Source organism: Nannospalax galili, unplaced genomic scaffold (assembly GCF_000622305.1).
Source record: "Nannospalax galili isolate Female #2095 unplaced genomic scaffold, S.galili_v1.0 scaffold1774, whole genome shotgun sequence".
In the NCBI taxonomy this organism is placed as follows: domain Eukaryota; kingdom Metazoa; phylum Chordata; class Mammalia; order Rodentia; family Spalacidae; genus Nannospalax; species Nannospalax galili.
This window is the reverse complement of record NW_008334864.1, coordinates 534,901-548,132: the sequence shown is the minus strand read 5'-3', so window position 1 is coordinate 548,132 and position 13,232 is coordinate 534,901.

Genomic DNA, 13,232 nt, shown 5'->3' with positions numbered 1-13,232 from the left:
GAAATAAAATTTTAAACTTACAACATGACGTAAGCTGGGTGTGGTGCCACACAACTATAATCCCAACATTGGAAGGTAGAGGCAGAAGAATACAGAGTTCAATGTCACCCTCAGTTATACAGTGAGTTTAAGACAGTCAGGGCTCCATGAGAACCTGCATAAAAGAATTGATTTTATGAACGGGTAGATATAGAAATAGACAGGTTGTGTTACAGGAATAAAGTCACCAAGGGCTACAAACACCAGAAGGTGGCAAGTGTTCCTTAATGCCCTACTGTAACAGCAGGTAATTTACAGTATACATACCTTCCAACCTGGGCTCCATATCTATCATTTGTGTAAACACAGACTCCCTGTCCCCTTAGGAACTGGTCTTAAGACAATAGGACTTATCTGTAGCACTGTGGATTTTCTGTCTTACCACTAACACCTCTATAGCCCTTAGAATTTGTGTTTGAAAAAGAATCATTGAGAAACTAGATTTCAACAAATAAAATTTTCTTTCAAATTTGTTAAAATACATTCACTTTTGACATGTGAATTTAGGGTGGTTTTATGTAGATTGCTATGAGATGAAGTCATGCTGCATTGTACTTAGTCTAAGGTATTATAGTTGAATAACTGGAAGGTTTCTCTAGAAATAGTTGCTGCTTCAATAATGGATATATATATTTTTTTCTTAAACATTTTTCACAGTATTCATAAGAAAAAAGGCTTTCTAGTATATAATTTTATCTTACTGTGTTTTAAAATCTTCTGTGTGTACATGTGGTGCTGCGGATGGACCCTAAGGCCTTTTACTTGCTAGGTAAACACCTTACCACTGAATTTCACCCCCAGCACCAAAACATTTCATTAATGCATAGGGCATACAGAAAATGCACATACCAAAAGCACCTAGTTTAACATTCTTGCGAACTGAACATACTCAGACCCCAAAACAGAACATGGCCAGCATCCCAGAATGTCCTCCATGCACTCCAGGACTTATATATACATTAAGGGAAAATACTGCCCTGACTTTAACAGCATGGATTATTTTGCCTGCCCTATGCATCATGTAAATAGAGTGAGGTCTAGTTCATAAAATGAAATGATTTAGTATCTTTTATCATTCACATTTTGAATGAGATTCACTAATGTCACATGTGAATAAATAAATCATTATCCCATTTTATGTATAGACATGTTTATCCATTCTACTTTGATAAACACTTAGGTTGTTTGCAACTTGGAACAGCACTGCTATGTATGGTGATTACAGTGTATCCTTTTGTTCAGCTTTACACGATAAGTTTAACAGAATGACTGTATTAATATACACATCCACTAACACAGTGAGCTTTATGTAGACTTTGTATTTTCTATCATTACTTTTTGGGGGGACAGAGGAGGCAGGGTCTTGTGGCCGACCTTCAACTTGCTATATACCTGAGGATGACCTTGAACTTCTGAACCTCCTGCTTCCACTTCCTGAGTGCTGGGATTATAAGTATGTACCATCATGATGGGTTTATGTAGTGCTGAAGGTCAAATCTAGGGTTTTATGTATGCTAGGCAAGCATGCCATCAACTGAGCTACAGCCCCAGCCATCTTTTTTATTGTAACTATGATGGTGTATATGTAATACCATCAGTGCTTCTTAAGTTTTATTTTCTTGTTCTCCAAACCACTGTAGCCTCTCCTCAGGCAGACTAGTTATGTCTGAGACTCAAGACCCAGACATGTTACTCATATGGTTATGCTGTTTTTACATTCCCACCATATGTATAAAAGGCTTTCGCTTACCACATCCTTATCAATTCTTGTTTTTATCAGTCATTTTTTTTTCTTGCAGGGCTGGGAATGAAACCCAGGGCCTGGTACATGCTATGTAAGTGCTAAACCACTCAACTATACCTCTAGCTGTTGTCATTCTCTTACTGTAGCTATTCTAGTACATACAAAGTGATACTGTAATGTTGATTTACATTGTCCTGAGAATGGTGATCATCTTTTGAACTTCTTTGGTAAATGTCTGTTCAAATATTTTCCCTATTATTTTTCTTGATTTCTCATTGTTGAAAACTAAGATGTATTTATATAGTCTCAATGTTAAGTCTAATACCAACCCATTATCCTTGCAAAAATGTTTCTGTTTCTGGGTTTTATTTTCATTCTCTTAAGTGTTTTGTAGATCAGAACTGCTTATTCTGACTAAGTCTGATCTTTTTATTTGTTCTTTTATGAGCTACAGTTTTGGTGGTGTATCTAAGAAATCTTTGTCTAATCAAAGATCACAATGACTTTTTTCTTCTGTTTTTGAGAAGTTTAGAGCTTAAGGTTCTCTATTTATGTCTATGGTCCATTTTGAGTTAAATTTTAATATGCTGAGAAGTATGGACCTGAACAGAGAGATCCAAAGTTCTTTTTTTGACTATTTGTTTCAATAGCATGTATTTAAAATGACTGTTCTTTCTCCCATTTTGCCTTTTCTGCAAAATTCCTTGTTCTAAGCTAGTCATGGTGTCAGATGTCTAAAATCCCAGCTCTAAAGAGGCTGAAGCGGGAGGAACATGAGTTTTGAGGCCATCCTGGACTATAATACAGCAAGACCCTTGTCCAGAGATAGAACTTCTAGAATGATGGAGTATGGACCTCATTACATCAAATACCTGCCCCCAAAACAACTAAAAACCTGTGTAAATATTTGCCAAAAACAAGCATTTTAAGACAATGGAAATTCACCAAAGGCACAACTAATTGGAAAGTGTTTATTGATGAGAAAACTAACCTTGGTAAGAATCATTGGGTCTGTGGCACTTGGAGTTCCTTCCATTCTCAGTGTCTGTGGCATGCTAGCTGTTAACATTCCATCTCCTCAACAACAGTTTAAGGGGAAAATGTTTATTTTGGGTCACTGTCTCAGAACATGGTTGCTTGTACTGTGTTGGGGCCTGTGGTGAAACAGTACATCACGGTGGCAGGAGTGTATGGTAGAGGAGGCTGCTTACCTCATGGCAGCTAGGAAGCAAAGAGAAGGAGGCTGGGGACCCAATATCTTTTAAAGGCATACCTATAATAGTCTAAATTCTTTCCACTAGTCCCCATGTCCTAAACGTTCTGCCATCTCCCAATATCACTGCAAGCCTAGCACATGGGCCACAAGCCCTCAACATGGGCCTTAGGGACATGTTTAAGATGGAAATCAAAGCCATGAGGAAGCTCATGAAGCCTCAGTGAAACTGGAGGGAGCTGACTTGACTTGGAGTGCCATAGAAAAGTGTTGTGTCTTGGGGTATTGTCAAAGACAATATTATTAGCAAGTATCTGGAGAAGGCCAACATTACAGCTTCCTAAGACTGCAAAGTTGGGAAAGTAAAGGACGAGATCAAACAAACAAACAAACAAACAAACAAGCAAAAACAAAACAAAAACAGAAAATGAGATAAGCAATACTGAGCATTGATAAGTTCCCCTATGTCTATGGAGATGTAGAAGGCTTTATGCATAATCACAAATATGTTGGAGACAGCATGTTACTGACTCACCCAATGATGACTATCAGCATAAACATATAACAGATATGCTAAAACTTGCATTATCCCTTAGTGGAATACATACTGATTTGAGAAACATCGGCAACAACGTTTGACCAATAATTGACTGACACTAAACTATGTTGGCCCTATGATTCCAAGAAAGCTACCTAGAATTCAAAAAGAGACATTAATAGCAGCACTTACTCAAGGGATTCTAAATCTTACAACTTAGTTCATAAAATCCTTAAGCAAATACACTGCAGAAATCCTAAAGCAATAGCCACGAAGGATCATAATGCAGACCTGGTAAAATACATTCCCTATAACGTCAAGTTTTTAACAATTGAAAGACAAGTAAAACAAATGACATGCAGAAATGAATTTGTGCTCTAGGGAAACTTTCTCCATAAATGCCAAATGTTGCATTTAATAGATTAAAGGTTTCAAACAAGCTATTATAAATTTGTTCAAAGAACCAAAGAAAACCAAGTAGGATGATAATAAATGAACAAATAGTATAACGGGGTTAAGCATGTTTTACAAGGCAAAAATGGTAAAATGGTAATTCTGGCGATGAAAAGTACCATATATGATAAAAATTTTACAAGAGATTGACAGCAGATTTGAGCAAGCAGAGAAAGGAACCACCAGCCTTGAGACGATCCAAGCTAAAGAACAGAAAGTGAAAAAAATGAGAAAAAGAATCTCCGACACTTAAAGGCACCATCAGTCATGCTGACATACACGTAAAAGAAAGGGAACCAAATAAATTTGAGAAAACAATGCCAAAAACCATTGTGAAGAATGAATCTTCCATATTAGCTAAGGAAGGTAACTGAAGTTCTTGGGAGGGAAGTAATAGGGTCTCTTAGCAAAAGGGGAAGGGAAGGGCAAAAAAGAGATGGGGAAAGGAAAGCAAATAGAAGGGAAGCAGTGAAGGGCAAAGAGGTTGGGCTAGAGTTATAGAATACCTAGGGAGCTAGGGTGCTAAGGGCTAAGGCCATAGGCAAATGAAGGCGAGAGATTTGAGAAGGGAAGCAAAGGTGAATGGAAGCCAAGAAAGAGAAACCCTAAAAGGGGAGGGAACAGCAAGAAAAAAGGTGAATGATAGGAAATGAAAGGGAAAAGAAGGGGGGAGGGAACCAGATCAAAAGAAAATGGAAGTACACGAGATGAAAGGAAAACAGGAGAGAAAGGAAAGTAGAGGGAAATGAGGGGAAACAGAAAGCAAACAAATGCAAGGAAAAGGAACAGTAAAGGCAGAGAAGAGCAGGGAGGTGAAGGAAAGCAAAGCAAAGCAAAAATGTACAGGGAAGTGACAGAAGGGGTGATCAGAAGGAATAGAACGGAAAGACAGCACTTAAAGGGACAAAAAGACCCTAAAGGCAAAGATGGAAGGTAAGGGTACTGACTGATCATGTAAAAGGGAAATGTAAGCACTAGAGAGGAAAAACAAAAGGAAGGGGAGGCGAGAATAGCAGAGAGGGGACTGGAGGTAAGGGAACGGAAGGGAAAGGTAGAAGAAGGAAGGGATGAGAAGGAAAGAAAAGAGACAGTAACTGGAGGGGAAGAAACTATAGGAAAATGAAGAAGGACTGAAAGAGAAGGAAAGGGAAGTGAAGGGAGGCCTAAGGAATGTAAACACATGGAAGGGCAGGAAAGGGAAGAGATGGAAGAGGCAAAAGGAAGGGAAGGCAAAGGGAGAATCAAAGAGGAAGGAAGCATAGGGAAGTAATGGGACGTTTCAGAATAGAGAAGGGCGGGGATGGAATATGAGGAGAGGAAGGGGTGAAATGGAAAGGGAACAGAAAAGAAGGAGAAAAAAGAGCAGGATGGAACAGAATGAAGAGGATGGGAAGGAATGGAAGACAAGGGAGTGGATCATGAAGAAAAGAAACAATGGAAGATAAAAAGGAGGGAAGAGAATGAATGGAAGGAAAGGAAAACTAAGGTAAAGAAGGGGAAGGGAAAAGCAGGGAAGTGAAGTCAAAGAGAAGAACAGGGAAAGGCAAGGTAGGGCAGGAAAGACTAGAAAACAAAGTAGAAGAGAAGGAAGGGAAAGCTATGCGCAACAACACAAGGAACAATAGAAGAAAAAAGGGACAGAGGCAACAGAAATGAGGTTATCTGAAAGTAATGGAAGAACAAAACGGAGGAAAGGGAATAGAATGAAATTACAAGGAATGCTAAAGGAAAAGAAATGGAGAAGGTAAGGGTTGCATAGTGATGGCAAAAGAGGAAATATAAATACTAGAAAGGAAATGGCATGGACCCAGAAGAGGGGAGGAGAGGGGAGTGAAATAGAAAGGAAGACAAAGGGAAAGAGAAAGTGATGAATGTGAATGAAACGATAGGCAAATGAAGGAGAGAAAGTGAAGGAAAGAAAAGTGAGAGGAAGCTAGGGAGGGGAAAGACTTGAAAAGGGAGAGAAGGAAAGGAAAGTGGAGTGAAAGGAAGGGGGCAGGGTAGCAAAGGAAGGGAAGGGAAGGGAGGAAGGACAGGAAAGGCAATGGAAGGGAATGGTAGAAAAGGGAAAGGAAGGGCCATTAATGGAATGGAAGTGAAGGGGACTTATGGTAAGGGAAGGGGGAAGGGACGGTAACAGGGTGGAAGGAAAGGGAAAGGGAAGCATGTGAACGGAAACAATGCAGTTTTGTACTCTATGGGTGAGGGACAGTGCTGCAAGGAAAGTGAGGTTGGAACAAAAAGGAAGAAAAGTGAACACTGGGAAGAACTTCCAATGGAAATAGAAGAGAAGGAAGGCAAGAGGAATGAAGGAAAGAGACGGCTGAGTTATTGGAAGGGAAAGAGAATGAAGGGAAAGGGAGAGACTCACGGGGAAAGGACATGAAGGGGGGTGACTGGAAGTTAGGAGACTGAAAGCAATAGAAAAAAGAAGGCTAGAGTAGTGTAGAAGAGGGAGGACAGTGGAAGGGAAGGATAGAATATAGAAAAGGGGGGTGAGGAAGGGAATGGAATGAATGGAAGAGAAAAGAAGTCAGAAAGGGGATGGGGATAAAGGGAAGGTGAGGAAAGGAAAGGAAAGAGAGTGAAGGGAAGGAAAAAGAAGCCAAAGGAAGGGTAGGGAAGGGAAACAGTGAAGAAAAGAGGACTGGTGGGAAACGCAGTGATGGGAAGGGAAACAAAGGGAATGGAAATGACAATGAAGGGAAGAGGAAGGAGGATGGAGGAATGGCAATTGAAGAAAAGGCTTAGACTCTATGGAAGAATGCAGCAAAGAAAGAATAGGGTGTAAGAAAAAGGAAGGGAAGAAAACAGGAAGAAAGGCTTAAGACAACTTGAGAAAGGGAAGGGACCCAGAGTAAAGAGAAGAGAATGGAAGGCCAGGATAGGAAGGGAAACATAGGGAAGTGAAGGGAAGAGGTGAAAGGATGGAATGAAATTGGAAGGAAAGGAAGGAGAGGGAAAGGAAAGAGGAGAGGCATAGGGGAGCTAAGGGGAGGGAAGATGAGCAAAGGAAAGTAAAATGAGAGTAAGGGAAGGAGCTGGAATGGAAGGGGAGGTGACTGACGATAAGGGAACACTGGAGGGAAGGGAAAATGGAAGCCAAAGGAAGGATAGTGAAGGAAAGGAGAGGAGTGAAGAAAATGGAAGGGAAGGAATGGTGGAAAGTTAAGGATGGGAAAGAGTAACTGAGGGAAGGGAAAGAATGGCAATGGAATGGAAGACTGCTTGGCAGACTACAGTACAGTGCTGCTGGGAAAGAGGAAAATGCATAAAAAGGGAAAAGAACACATTTCTCAAGGAAATGTGAAGGAAAGGAAGGGAAGGATAGGAAGGGAAAGATAGGGATGGGAAAACAAGGTATGGAAGGAATGAAATGGAAGGGAAAGGAAATGACGAGGAAGGGAACAGAAGCTTAGTGGAGGGAACATTAAGGGTAAGGCAGGGAAGGAATGGAACTAAAAGGAGTAAAGGGTACTGCAATCTGCAAATGAGGGAGAACATAAGTCACTTGCTTTTCTGCGTTTGTGTTACTTTACTTAGTATAACACTCTCTAGCTCCATCCATTCCTTTTTACGTAAGTATATAAATTCTGATGTAACACCAGGAGCCAGGAAAACGGAAAGGATACATGGAGGTAAAGGAAAAGAGACAACCTGAAAGGGGGATAGTAGGGAACAGGTGTTACTCGAGGGAGGTGGAAAACATGGGACTAATCGGCAGGGAAGAGAGGCAGGAGGGACATGCAAAGGGCCATGGTGTGGGGAAGGGAGGAAGTCAGGAGAGGAAGGATGATGGGAACTGGGAGGTATTGGAGGGAGGGTGGGGATAAAGGGGGCACTGTGGCTAGGGAACGAGGGATGGAGGAGGGAAGCTGGATGGGAGGAAAAAGGGTGAAGATGAGTGAATCTTGGGCTAGGAAACCTAGAGGGAAAAGTGCTGCCCTCAAAATCCTATGAGAAATGCACACAGTGTCTGAATATTAATGCGTATGTGTACCTGGGAGCTGACTGGCAGGGAATTCAGTGCCAGACAGAAGAGACCTCCCTTAGAGTGGTAGGTGGAGGTGGTCCAGGAGACTCCAAAATAACAGGGTATTGCACAGAACTAGCAGATAAGACCCTCCTGTTGAGGAAATAAAACACATTTGGGGTATAGGACTTGAAACAATGGAGTGGAAACTGACCTGGAAGCCTTCTAACAGAAGTTTAGCTACCATAATGCTAGATGATGATATGCAAACTGCCAAGAGACAAAAAACAATCAATGGTCCATCCCACCCCTGAAGCCTAATAACCGGCATGGCAAACTACCTCTATTGATGCAGTAGTGGCATTATTATTTGGTAGGCAATCAATAGCTATCTAATTGGACTTAAAGCCCTCTCAATTGGGAGGGAACTCACGGGTGGCACTGTAAACTCAGCCAAATACACATGGGCAGGAGAGGATACAGATCCTGGAGAGACCCCCTATCTCTCCCATATCTCAAGACAAAAGAAACTTCTTACTATATGCTAACTATCGACCCTTATATTTACAGACAAGCATGCCATACAGCACTCATCAAAGAAGCTTCTTTTTGCAACAGATGGAGGCTACTTCAGAGTTGCACATCTGGTCAGGCATAGAGAACATATGACTTGGAGATGCCCAGTACTAGGTGACACATCTGCACTCTCTACCACTCTCTACCACTAAGGCTCATAGAACATAGCAGAATAAGGGGTAGAGAGAGGGCTAATGTATCCTTCACCTCTTACCACTGAGGCGTCTGTGTACAGCAGCGTGTGATGCACACAAAAGGCCACAACTGGCTGAGTTTTGGAGAATAAGACTGTAGAGTGTCGGATGGGACTTCTATATGGAACCTAACCCACTCATGGCTCAGGGACCATTGTGGAAGAGGGGGCAGAAAGATTGTAAGAGTTGAGAGGGGACCTATGTCAGCTCATTTAAACAAGGGCCCAAAGGGGAGGTGAGAAATAGGTGGTAGGCCAGCACTAGATTGAGAACTATTTGAGACTGATTGCTGCTGGGTGATGGAGAGTATGACTTACATATGACCACTGGATGGGCTGACTAGACTCCAGTGGACACATTTACAAAGAAGGGCATTTGGGTACAAACACCTTAATGAAAAGGACTCAGTATGCATGGCAGAGTACATCATACTTCCGGGTTTGGTGGGGGGAATGGGGGAGGAATGGATGGTTGAGGGAGTCTGTATTTGATTGGGAAATGTGTGAAATTTCAAAAGATCAATTAAAAATATTAAAGGAGTAAAGGAAAAGGAAATGATGTAAGGGAGGGTGAGAGGAAAAGGCAAGCAGTGAGATGAAGGGGAGTAAAGAGAAAGGAAGTCCTGGTAAAGCAAAGGAAAGCATGTAAATGGAAGAGCAGTGGGTCATATGTAAGTCATACTCACCATCACCCAGCAGCAGAGAGAAGGGAAATGGTGGGAAATTAAGGACAGGAAAGGGAAAGGAAGAGTGAGGGAAAGGGACAGAAGGGTAGGAAAATGGTGGGCAATTAAAGATGAGAGAAAAAGTGAGGGAAGGGAGAGAAATGATGGAAATTAGGGAAAGGAAAGGAAAAGTGAGGGAAGGGGAAGGAATTGAAGGGAAAAGAAGGCAAGGAAAGGGATATGAAAATAAGAATGGGAAAAGAAAGAATGAGACAAGGGAAATGGTGTGAAATTAAGGATGGGAAAGAAAAAGTGAAGGAAGGGAAGAGAAACTAATGGAAATGGTGGGAAATGAAGCATGGGAAAGGAAAAGTGATGGAACAGGATAGAAAGGAAAGGAAAGAAATGGAAGAAAATTTGTGGGAAATTAAGAATGGGAAAGGAAAATGGAAAGAAGTGCAGGAAAAAGAAATAGTGGGAAATTAAAAATCAGAAAGTAAAAGTGAGGGAAAGAGTGAAAAGGGAAGGGTAGGAAAATGGTGGAAAATTAACGATGGGGAAAAAGTGAGGAAAGGGAAGGGAAACGGTACGAAATTAAGGATGGGAAAAGACAAATGAGGGAAGGGAAATGGGGGGAATTAAGGATGAGAAAGGAAAACTGAGGGAAGTGGAGAAAAGGGGAGGGAATTTAAGGAAAAGATGGAAAAGAAAACAAGGGAAATGGTGGTAAAAGAAGGACGGGGAGGGAAGGGAAGGAAAACGATGGGAAATTAAGGATGCAAAAGGGAACATGGGGGAAGGGGATGAGAAGGGAAGGGAATGGTGGGCAACTAAGAATGGGAAAGGAAAACTGAGGGAAAGGGAGAGAAGGGAAATGGGAGGAAATTAATGGTGGGATGGAAAAGTGACGGAAGGAGAGGGGAGGGAAGGGAAATGAAGGACGGGAAAGCAATAGGTAGGGAAGGGAAAAGGGAAATGCTGGCAAATTAAAGATGGGAGAGGAAACATGACAGAATGGGAGAGGAGGGAAGGGGAGAGGCAAGAAATGGTAGGACATTAAGGAAGGGAAGGAGAGGGAATGAAAATAGACATTAAGGATAGGAAAAGAAAAGGGAGGTAATGAAAGGGAAGGAGAAGGTTAAGGGGGAGGGGGGAGGGAAGCAGAGGGAAATAGTGGGACATTAAGGATGGGAAAAGAAAAGGGGGGAAGGGAAGGGGAAGGAAAGTAGTGGGACATTATGGATGGGAAAGGAAAAGGGAGGGGAGGGGTGTGAAGGTAAAGGAAGGTAAAGGAAGGGAAATGGTAGGACATTAATGATGGGAAAGGGAGAGAAAGGAAGAGAAATGGTGAGATATTAAGGGTTGGAAAAGTAAACGGAGGGAAGGAGAGGGAAATGGTGGCAAATTAAGGATGGGAAAGGAAACATAACAGAAGGGGAGTGAAGGAAATTGCTGGGACCTTAAGGACGGGAAAGGAAAAGTGAGAGAAGGAGAAGTAAACGGTAGGAAAATGGTGGAAAATTAAAGATGGGGAAAATTGAAGGAAGGGAAGGGAAATGGTATGAAATTAAGGATGAGAAAAGACAAATAGGGAAAGGGATTGGGGTAAATTAAAGTTGAACAAGAAAAACTGAGGGAAAGGGAAAGAAGGGGAGGGAATTTAAGGGAAAAGAATGGAAAGGAAGGCAAGGAAATGGAAGTAAAATAAGGAAGGGAAAGGAAAAATGAAAGGGAAAGGAAATGGTGGGAAGTTAAGGATCCTAAAGGAAACATGAGGGAAGAGGAGGAAATGGAAGGGAGGGGAAATGGTGGGGAACTAAGGATGGGAAAAGAAGAAGGTGGGAAGGGGAAGGGAGGGAAATGGGAGGAAATTAAAAGTTGGATGGAAAAGTGACAGAAAGAGAGGGGAGGGAAGAGAAATGGTGGGAAACTAAGCACAGGAAAGAAAAAGGGAGGGAAGGGAAGGAAAATGGTGGGAAATTAAAGATGGGACTAAAAGTGAAGAAAGGGTGGGAACTGGGAGAAATTAAGAATGGGAAAGGAAAATTGAGAGAAGGGAGGGTAATAGGGGAATTAGAATGGAAATGGAAAAGTGAGGGAAGGTTGAAGGGAACAGAAGGCAAGGAAAAGAATGTGAATCTACTAAAGAGAAAGGACACACAAGGCAAGGGAAATGGTGTTAAATCAAGGATGGGAAAGAAAAGCGTGGAAAGGGAAGAAAAATAGTGGGATTTGAGGATGGGAGAGGAAACGGGAGGGGATCAGAGGGGATGGAAGGGAAATGGTGTGAAATTAAGGATGGGGAAAGAAAAGGGGGAGAATGGAGGGGAAGGAAACTGGTGGGTCATTAATGATGGGAAATGGAGGGAAGGGAAGGGGAGGGAAAGGAAATGGTGGGACATTAAGGGTTCGAAAGAAAAAGGGAGGGAAGGGGAGGGAAGGGAAATTGTGGGAAGTTAAGGGTGGGAAAAGAAAAGGTAGGGAAGGGAAGAGAAAAGAAGAGAAATGGTGGGTCATTAGTGATTGGAAAGGGAGGGAAGGTCAGGGGAGGGAAAGAAAATGATAGAACATTAAGAGTGGGAAAGGAAAAGGGAGGGAAGGGGAGGGAATGGAAGGGAAATTGTGGGACATTAAGTGTGGGGGGAAAGGGAGGGAAGGGAAGGGAAATGGTGGGTTATTAAGGATGGGAAAGGGAGGGAATGGGAGGGGAGAGAAAGGAAATGTGACATTAAGGGTGGTAATGGAAAACGGAGGGAAGGGAAGGGAATAGAAGGGATGGGAAGGGAAGCTAAATGGTGGGATATTTAAAATAGGAAATGAAAAAGGAGGGGAGGAAAGGGAGAAAAAGGGGCATTAAGGATGGGAAAGAAAAAGGGAGGGAAGGGAAGTGGAGGGAATGGGAGTGGAGGGAAGGGATGGGAAATGGTGGGACATTAATGATGGCAAGGGGAAGGAAGGGAATGGTGAGTCGTTATTGATGGGAAAGGATATGAAGAGGTAGGGATGGGAAATTAAGGCTGGGAATGCAAAAGAGAGGGAAGTGGAAGGGAAGGGAAACTGTTGGACATTAAGGGTGGGAAAAGAGAAGAGAGGGAAGGGAAGGGAAAGTGAGGCAAATGGTGGGTCATTAATGTTGGGAAAGGGAGGGAAGGGAGGGAAAGGAAATGGTGGGACATTAAGAGTAGGAAGGGGAAGGAAGGGTAATGATGGGTAATTAATGATGGGAAAGGGAGGGAAGTGGAATGGCAGGGAAAGGAAATGGTGGGACATTAAGGGTGGGAATGTAAACAGGAGGGAAGGGGAGGGAAGGGAAGTGAAAGGGTGGGACGTTAAGGGTGGGGAAGGAAAAGGGAGGGGAGGGAAGGGGAAGGAAATAGTGGGACATTATGGATGGGAAAGGAAAAGAGAGGGGACATAACAGAAGGAAAGGGAAGGGAAAGGAAGGGAAATGTGGGTCATTAAAGATCAGAAAGGGAGTGGAGGGGAGGGAAATGGCAGGAAATTAAAGGTAGGATGGGAAAGTGAGGGAAGGAGAGGGGAGGGAAGGGAAATGGTGGGAAATTAAGCATGGGAATGGAAAATGGAGGGGAGGGAATGGAGGGGTAGGAAAATGGTGGGAAATTAAAGATTGGAAAAGTGAGAGAAGGGAGGGATATGGGGGAAATTAGGTATAAGAAAGGAAAAGAGAGGGAGGTTGAAGGAAAATAAGGCAAGGAAAAGGAAAGGTAAATTGAGGCAAAGGGCATGGTGTGAAACCAAGGAATGGAAAGAAAATGACTGGGAAGGGAAGAAAAATAGTGGGATATTAAGGATGGAAGAAGAAAAAGGAGGGAAGGGA